General features: G+C 39.4%; 2 pseudogenes; one reads left to right on the forward strand and one right to left on the reverse strand.

Moving 5' to 3' along the window:
• The first annotated feature begins 716 nt into the window (after positions 1-716).
• Positions 717-3782, forward strand: LOC149748781 (putative upstream-binding factor 1-like protein 6; annotated as a pseudogene).
• A 3626-nt stretch (positions 3783-7408) lies between these two features.
• LOC111170978 (BAG family molecular chaperone regulator 2 pseudogene) lies at positions 7409-8250 on the reverse strand (annotated as a pseudogene).
• Positions 8251-9560: the final 1310 nt, after the last annotated feature.

Consider the following 9560-nt stretch of genomic DNA (forward strand, 5'->3'; position numbering starts at 1 on the left):
ATCACCCCCAAAATAAACCAATGACCATTAACATTTACTCCCCATTCCCCCTCCCCCTCCCAAGTCACCCCCTAATCCAGTTTTATTCTTCATGGATTTTTCTATTATATGGTTTCAAATAAATTGGATCACACAATGTGTGGCTTTTTATATCTGTTTACTGTCACTTAATGCTTTCAAGATTCATCTACATTGTAAGCAGTGTGCTTTACTTGCGTATCTGAACCAGATTGGGGTGAAAGCATGAGGTAATATATATATCAGGTTAGTAAACAAAAGGAATGGTGCTTAGTTTTCTCTTCAAAGCTGACCTAGTTGGTAAGAACCAAGTGTTTGACAGACTTTATCATTTCTCTAAATCCTAGTCATTAAGCACATCTCAGCTCAACATTTTTCCCAGCAAGTTTTTCGTGACTACACAGACCAGTGTAGTTCCTCTCATTACACACTCTCTGAGCATATACCATCTCATCATAATATTCAACAAACCTTCCTCAAGTTAGCACTTTTACTACTTGACAGACAATTCTGAGACAGTAGGGACAGTATATTATTTACTACTATATTCCTACTATCCAATGCAGACTTATAACATAATACATAGAAGTATAGGATGAATCAATGAACAAATACCTGAATGAAAGAATTAATATAAACAAATATTATTCCAGCATTGATAAAGTTTTCCAAAATGTAGCTAACATAATAGACATAAAATGCTAACTGATAATGTCAACAAAAGAGAGGTAATTGATTTGCAGCTTTACAGCCTAAGAAAATTCCATTATTTTGAGGTTTAAAATAACTACTGCATAATTTTTTTTATAGTGTTGATTTTGAGATTTCCCTAAGACGATCAGTACAATCTACTGGAAGATGAAGACCCTACATAAAGTGATATGGAAACAGAAAACGGGACTTCACATGATGGTGACTGTCAGAATTTAAACTGACATATAAAATACTACGTAGCATAAGGTGGTATAATTTCCTTAGCAGTGGGAAGGCCAAAACCAATTTAAATTTGAAGAATAATTCAGATTACAGAATTCTGTAATATAATGTGATACCTAAAAAATATTGTAATTGTTCTATAATGTTCATTATACCCTGGTCATTTGAAAGCAGAAACAGTATGGTTCCCTAGAAAGCATTCATTCCCAGGCACATCTCCACAAGAATATATCAAACGATAATTTGTTCAAGTTCAATCTATAATATCCAATTCACAAAAACTCAAGAGCTGGATGTATTTTGTTTTCTTTTTACAGAGTACAAGAAGGAGCTTCTTGGTTTGTCTCATTTTAATCTGCAGATCCTTCACTGTATCTTCAGTCCTACAATTCAAAGGAAGTATTCAGTGCACTATGGAGTGAAAGTCCTTTCCTTTTAGCCATTTCTCTTTTCATTTTGATCTTTTTCCTCCATTTTCTTTGATTATATCTCTTATTCTAAGCCTCTTGATTGAATGACTCATTTTTTTGTTAAGTTCCATTTGTGGTAAGCCCTGTAAAATTGGGTGGAATGAAGGCTGGAGAGGCAAGGGGAATTTTAAAGAGTACAGATGATGCATCTGAAAACAAAACATAAATTTCAAATTAGAATTTGGGAAGGTTTTCATTTTATTTTTAAGGGTCAATTAAATTATAGAATTGACTTATAACAGACGAGGTGTGATTATCTCATTCATGGCATAGAAGGAAAGTTCCTTTCCTTCCCCTTCTCTGCAGAAACATGGCATCACTCACACTACAGAACCTCAAGAAATAATTCACCAGCTGAGTCTTGAGTGTGAGGAAGTTGGAGCTCTTGTGGTGGTGCTTGCAGAACTGGGACCTTGTAAGCAGCCCCAAATCCTAGAAATGGTGTTGCCCAATGGCCAACACCATTGGTCCAAAGACGACATTGTGAAGTTCCTGGAAGAAATGGAGAATAATCCCCTGTTCAATGACAGCCATGCATTCAAAACAACTCAGTCACTGATGGACTGGGAAAAAGTAGATTTTTAAGATATTTCTGGAGAAATGTGTAAACTCCAATGGTTAGAAACATTTTATAACTTAAGAAACTGTTGCACCTTAAAAGAATTAGCCCTGGGGGCTTCCCTGGTGGCACAGTGGTTGAGAGTCCGCCTGCCGATGCAGGGGACACGGGTTCGTGCCCCGGTCCGGGAAGATCCCACATGCCGCGGAGCGGCTGGGCCCGTGAGCCATGGCCGCTGAGCCTGCGCGTCCGGAGCCTGTGCTCCGCAACGGGAGAGGCCAGAACTGTGAGAGGCCCGCGTACCGCAAAAAAAAAAAAAAAAAAAAAAAGAATTAGTCCTGGTAGTTAAGTAACACGTTAAAAATCCTCACAAAAGCAAAACACCCCCCCCCGCACACACCCAGAAGAAACATTCTGATTTACCCAAGAAGCCCCTAACAACTTACCCCCACTTTTTAAAGGAGATGTATCCCTAGTACTCCTCAAAACACCCCAAACTGTGTACCAGGCGAAAGACAAGGAGTTCCCAGAGAACATGAAGCTGAAACATATTCAAGATTTCCAGGAGAAACAGGAGTGCGAGGAGAAAATGGCTCAGTTCAGGGAACACCACTCTGAACTAGTCCAATATTCCAAGAAATCGGATGTCCCCTAAAGAATCTAAATCAAAGGCCAAAAGAAGTTTCAGGAAAATGTGCAAGAAGTGAAGTCTCCCCCAGAAAACTATTTTTCCATGAGGATTAGATTCCATGGAGAGACTGAACAACCTCCAAGGACACCTATCAGATGTTCCACCAGGATTCACGGTCAAGTCAGGAGTTGCAAGATATGCCCCTGAGGGATCACATGGTGGAGATCCCGGCAAGGCATCCTGAAGAATCAGAAGGAGAACTATAAGAAACAGGCTGAGGAGGTGCAGAAATAATACAAGGTGGACCTGGATCATGGGCTCAAGAGTCTGTTTCCTGAGGAATATGCTGCTATGGGGACTCTAGATCTGCCTGTCTGATCTTGGGTTTCAGGGATCCCTTTATGATCATGTTCTTACGTCTAGTATAGGTTGTCTCTCTGTATGCAGCATATATTTTTTACAACTGATGAACCCACAGTGACGCATCATTGTCACCCAAGTCCATAGTTTTCACTATTTGTACATGAAAATATTTTTATTTTAACACATAAAGATCATTGAATTAGATAAATAGTTGGATAGATAGACAGATAGATGGCTATTGCACACTCAAACACATTTTTATGTTTTACTTTATTAAAACAAATATTTATTAAAGCTGATTTTGAGTTTTCATTGAAAAAACAGGCAGGTAAGTAGTGCACAAGGCATTTGGTATTCAAAAAATAATACATTTATTTCCCATAGAGTCCACCATATGCAATTTCATGCACAGGTACGCTCTGTAAATATATGCTTTTAATCTCTTAAAGTTACTGGAGATTTATCAATTTTATATGCCTTCTAGATGACTAACATGTTGAATTTATTTGGAAAATCCTTTAGCAGTTTGTGTTATTTGCTTCCTTCCTTGACTTTAAATTTGCAAAATTAGGTCTAAGAGTTCATTCCTTTTACCTGAAAATCAGTAGATTTTCCCATAAGTCATTTTTGCCCTCAAGTGCTAGTAAGGCTTATAAGCCAGAATAGATAGTGAGCTATCCAGTCAAGTGGGGCTCTTCTTGTGAATTTAACACATGCATTTTCTAATTCATTCAGTACCTAATGTTTTCTAAACCATGCCTTTTTGCATGGGATACAGAGATGAAAGTTACAGTTCTTAACTTTAGCATATCATTCTAACACTGAAGAATAACCAGTGAATGTAATCCGTAATAGAAAGCATTATTTGGTCAGAAAAGTACAAATACTGGAATTGGGCAAATATGGATTAAAATTGTGAATTAGCTATTACAATAGATGACATTGGCTAAAATAATTAACTCATTGCTTATCTGTTTCCTCACATATACGTTCATGAAATGAGAATAAGTATAAGTGAAGATTAAATTTAATGCCTATAACTGGCTCACAGTAGATTCATAGAAAATGTTAGGTTAATCCATTGGAGCTGCTATAAAAAAATATCATAAACTGGACAAACAACAGAAATTTATTTCTCACTATTCTGGAGGCTGGAAGTCTCAGATCAGGGTGCCAAGGTGGTTGGCTGATGGCTCTGTTTCGGGGGCAGACTTCTTGTGTCCTCACTTGCCAGAAGGCACTCAGGATCTCTCGGGAGCCTCTTTTATAAGGCACTAATCCCATTCATGAGGGCTCCACTCTCACGACTTAAGCGCCTCTCAAAGAGCTCACCTCCTACTGCCATCACATCGGGCATTAGGGTTCAATATATGAATTTGGAGGTGACACAGACATTAAGATCATAGCACTTAGCTTCCTTTATTTCATCCATCTACCATACTTATCTTTTACTGAATTCCAACAAGAAACCATTAATACATAATAGATAGCAAAATAAATTACGTTAAAAAATTAAATACACTTAATGAAATTATTCTACAATATATATATGTCATGATGACCTATAATCTTGCTAGAATGTGGTTCCAACTCTGGCCCAAAGCATCATTCTAGAAATTTTTAAAATAGTCCTGTTGCTATATAGATATATTTACACAAAATAATAGTAGGAGATCCATGGTGCAATGGAAATTGCTAGAAGTGCAGCACATTTTTTGAAATGTAAACATTTTCTGAAAGGAAATTATTCCACAATTTGCCCTTGAATAAATAGAGATTAAGTAGGAAAAGGGGTAATGGAAGTGATGTTCAGATAGAGGAAACAGCATGTTCAAAAATTCAAAGTGAAGGAGAGCATGATGCCTTGGAGAACTACTTCCACAATTCCTTTGTCCTAATTCTCTCTTATATACAACTTATGGAAACTACTAAAAACACTGCGATCCAGGTTGGAGGCACTCTTCATTTTTTTATACAGTGCATTTCTCCAAACTACACTTGGGAATTCTGGCAATATAAAAGAAGTGCAATGTACCTTAGGAATATTTCCAAAACTCTAAATAAAACAGAAGAAAAACTAGGATACAATATCAAAATTCGTGAACCTTTTCTACAACAAAACTGTCTGGAAGTCCCAAAATTTGGACAGATGGAGACAAATCAGGGATATCTAAGATTCATGGGGTATCAGAATCTGTTTAGAAGGAAACAGAAGGAAAGGACAGGATATCTGATAAATTTCAGAACCCCAAGAGTTAGCAATAGGGATTCATTGAAAGCTGGCAGGTTCCTTAAAGAACAACCGATGAACCTGAGTAGGGTGAGTGCGTTCAGGCTGAACTATGCAAGGAATCCACAATAACATGTGAAGGGGCTGGTACCCTCCAGTCCCTACAACTCTCAGACATAACCAACTAAAGCTCCCTTCCAGGACCAGGCTTCATACTGAGAAAAAAGTACTGGGAGTAAAATACGTACAAAGCAAGACTTAGGCGGCAGGAGCAAAGAAGGAGAACGTCTCAAGAAAAGAAGTGGGAAGAGAAGCAGAACCAGGAGATGGCAAAAAGTTGAGTTCATATTACTGAACACCTTACGAAAACAACCGAGTCCTCTAGACTTATGAAGTGAAGAAAGCTACCTTGACCTACCTTCACCTTATAAAAGTCCAAGAAGACTAATTGCATATAAATACCATCAATAGAGCACGTTTTTCACTTCATATTTAGGAAGAATCCAGAGGGAAGAAAATACCTTTCCTAATATAATATAACTTGGTATGGCTGTTCATGAAGTGGCCTTTAGAGAGACAGTTGCCAGAAGAGCCCTGATGCCAGAGCTACATTAAGATCGCAGCCTTGCGCTCCCATCTTGGGAGAACATGACCCTGAGAGGCCCTCTCTGCTCCTTTGCCCCAGAAACTCACAGACGCACAGCTTCATCTCCCTGGATCTATCTCTACCACTGTGCCTAGCCACCTCTAGCTGTTCCTGAAGGCCAGTTCTGCAGTGTTTTATGATCTCTCTTTCACACACCTTCTCTAGTTCCTCAAGTTTCCCCCCCTAAGGAGCCATCTGTAAGTCATTTTGTCCTGGTTTAACAATAATGGACTTTTCTAAGAACTCACTACAGAAAACACAACATGATTATACTTTAATACACAACCAAAATACAAAACACCATAGTAAATTGATGGCAATAAAATATGGTATTTGATTTGCATTGCATCACAAATGGTTAACATTCTTACTCATAAATGAGTTCTTAGAAACCAGTAGTGAAGACGTTATATATACCAAGGGAAATTTAAAAAAAAAAACAAAAGAAGAAGAAAACTAAACAACACAAGTAACTAGTAAGGATTAAACATATATGAAGATGACTGAGCTGAACAAGAATAAAAGCAAGTTCTTTGTAATACCATATTACAAAAGATTAAACATGTAATATTTGTACAGTTTTAGGAAAGATACCCACATAAACACTGGGGGACAAGATTGATAAGCTCCTGTCTATATAGTAGGGGTGTCTATGTTATCTATTATTAATGAAATTTTGTGCACATCCTTTTGAGTGTATTGATAAACAAATTAATATGCAAGCCATGTTTTGGTGGTCTGTATACTAGCTACAAATTTCCTATACAGTAAACATGGTTTACATATAAATTGTAAATTTATCCAACTAATTTGTTGAAATAATTCAAATAAATTAGAACTGCTAGGACTAAGAATAAAAGGTTTTTAAGTTGAGGATTAAAAGCGGACTTCCCTGGCGGTCCAGTGCAGGGGCCATGGGTTCTATTACTGAGCCCACATGCCACACGGTGCGGCCAAAAATTGAAAAAAAAAAAAAAAAAGAGCAGACTTTATAACAGCATTTAATTTTTTCTTTTTGAAGGCAAGCTACAACATTGTATTTCTGTAATGATTAAAAATTTAAAGATGATGCATTTGAAAAAAGATGAAGTGGATATATAGTTGTTCATAGTGGTAAAACTAGAGGTGAATTCTCTCACATTTTGTGTCATGTTTTCATGTATTATCAAGGAATACATTCATATTATGAGATGCATATATCTTTAGGTTCAAAATAATTTGATACAGATGTCATAAAAAACAACTGCTGAATGAAAGAAAAGACGTAGGGAAAATTCCCTTCCATTCCTCTAAGCTCACTGGTTGGTTAGCAGATGTGTGTTCAATGTGTGGACTGCTTTATGTACAGAATGTCTAGTCAAACAAATGCCCCATGTGCCCCGGTGTCTTCGCAGACACAGGCCAGAAAAGAACCGTGAAGCTTTTCCCTTAGACGAGCACTTATTTTCCTTCACACACTAAGTGTTCATCCAAGAGCAGTGGATGTGCTAGAGCCTAGCACAAGACAAGAATTCAATCTAAAAACTTCTAGAAAGGTAACCAAAATATTTCTAGCTTTAATTGTTCTTCACAAAACTAACGACACTGAAATATTTTCCTCTTAGGAAACAACTATCAGTATCAAATTAGTTGTTATGCCTGACATACGGAACTAGTTATCACTTAAAATAGTATTTTATCCTTATTACATCATTATTTATAAGGGCTCTTAGGTCTGAACACTAATTGAATCTGCTTTCAGCACTTTGTTGTAGAGTTTTGGAACCAGTTCCTTTAGAATGCGTACTTAAAATAATATTTTATCCTTAATACGTCATTATTTATAAGGGCCCTTAGAAAACTCTGACAAGGCCATCATCAAGCTGGAGCGCATTCCTAAGCATGGTTTCTAGTCTTCTCTTAATTTTCCTCTGATCTTCAGGAGCACAGCCAATTACTATGGACTGAAACTTCTGATCCCCCAGCCCAGGAGGCGCCTCTGAGGGGCATGCGCTGTACATCGACGCTAGGTGACTCTGCGTTTCCCAAATCATCCAGAAGCCTGCTGACCACCTCGCTGATGATCCTGGGGCATGCTTGAGGGGCTCCTGCTGCTGGGGGTTTCTAATTGTTTCCATTGAAACTTCAACGGTCCCATCAAACGGTTTGCAGTCAGATTTAATTCTTCTCTTTCCCCGTCGCTGATCTGCGCGTGCCCTGGCTGTTCTGGACGCTGTGCATCATCTCAGAAGGAAATCTTTCTTCTGCTCAACTGCAGCAACAGCTTCTCTCAAAGCTTCCACCCTGCGCTCCAGCTGGTCCAGGCTCTCCAGAAGGCGGCTGGAGCGGTCAACCCATGAACGAGGAGCAGCAGAAGCGACCCTCGTTGGCCTTGGTGCTGATGCTCGCCTGAGCCATCTCGGCCGCAGGAGCCGCCGCCACCTTGCGGCGCTCGCCTCCCTCTGACGCGCCGCCCGCGGCCCCCGGGCTGGGGCCGGGGCCGGGGCCGGGGCCGGGGCACCAGGTGCCTGTGCATGAGACACTCGCTGGCCCCGGGCTCGGACGGGCTCCGAGGGGCTCGGACGGCTTCGGACGGGCTCGAATGGTCTCAGAAGGGCGATGGCTGGCGAGAGGAAGCCCAGCGATTTCCCAGTGCGGGCGCGGATGGGAGGCCTCCCGTGGCGCCTGGGCTCACTCTGCCCGGGAACACCGCCTCCCCCAGTTTCATAAATATGATGCAACTTCAGGCCTTTTCCCCTTTCTTAAAAGCAGACGTAGATATTTGTTCTATGAAGCTACATTAGGGGTAATATGTTTTAATATACAGTTTAATTTGTTAAATAATGCGTGTCAGATAATTCTGAATAAAATTAAAACCAAAAACCCAGAAGGATTTTTTTCTTCCTGTGAAAATGGAACTTGATTCTAAAAGATATATAAAAATTCAAAGTGTTGAAAATATTCCAATTAATCTTGAAAAACACATGTTGAAGGACTTGTTCTCAAGATATCAACTTATTTTAAGAACTTGAGTCCTATTGTAGTGTGTATGTTTTCTAGACCAGTGCGTCTCTAAATTAAAGTACATTTAGGTCACCTGCGTGTCTTGTCAAAATGCAAATGCTGATTAAGTATATCTAAAATAAAGCCTAAACTGCTCTCAGGTGATACTGATGCTGCTGATCTTTGATCAAACTTTAAATAAGATTACAGACTAGTGGTTTGCAGCTCTAGCTGCATATTCACCTGGGTAGCTCTTAAGTACACCAATACGTAGCATCAAACCAATTAAATTAGAATCTCTGGGATTGTGCTCCAATCATTGGCATGTTGAAAACTCCCAAGTGATTCTAATGTGCAGTCAATATGTTGGAAACCTAAGAGATCCAATGTATAGAAGGAAGCAGACATCTGGAGGTTTAAAAACTGTGAGTGGTATCATTGTCTCTAGCCTCCTCTTGAGAACCTCTAACAAATATTAAAGTTGGGCCAGAGGTAGAGATCATACAAAAATGAGCCTGAAAATACCCAATATAGAGGATATTGCCAGGTATTTGTATACAATCTGAGTCATAGAGCATGGGGTCAGTTTCCTCAGACCATTATTAAGAATATATTGTAACAAATAGGGCTTCCCTGGTGGCACAGTGGCTGAGAGTCCGCCTGCCGATGCAGGAGACACGCGTTCGTGCCCCGGTCTGGGAAGATCCCACATGCCGCGGAGCAGC

Source organism: Delphinapterus leucas, chromosome 7, assembly GCF_059928025.1.
Source record: "Delphinapterus leucas isolate spDelLeu-1000000601 "Yukka" chromosome 7, BTC_Dleu_Yukka2, whole genome shotgun sequence".
Lineage (NCBI taxonomy): Eukaryota > Metazoa > Chordata > Mammalia > Artiodactyla > Monodontidae > Delphinapterus > Delphinapterus leucas.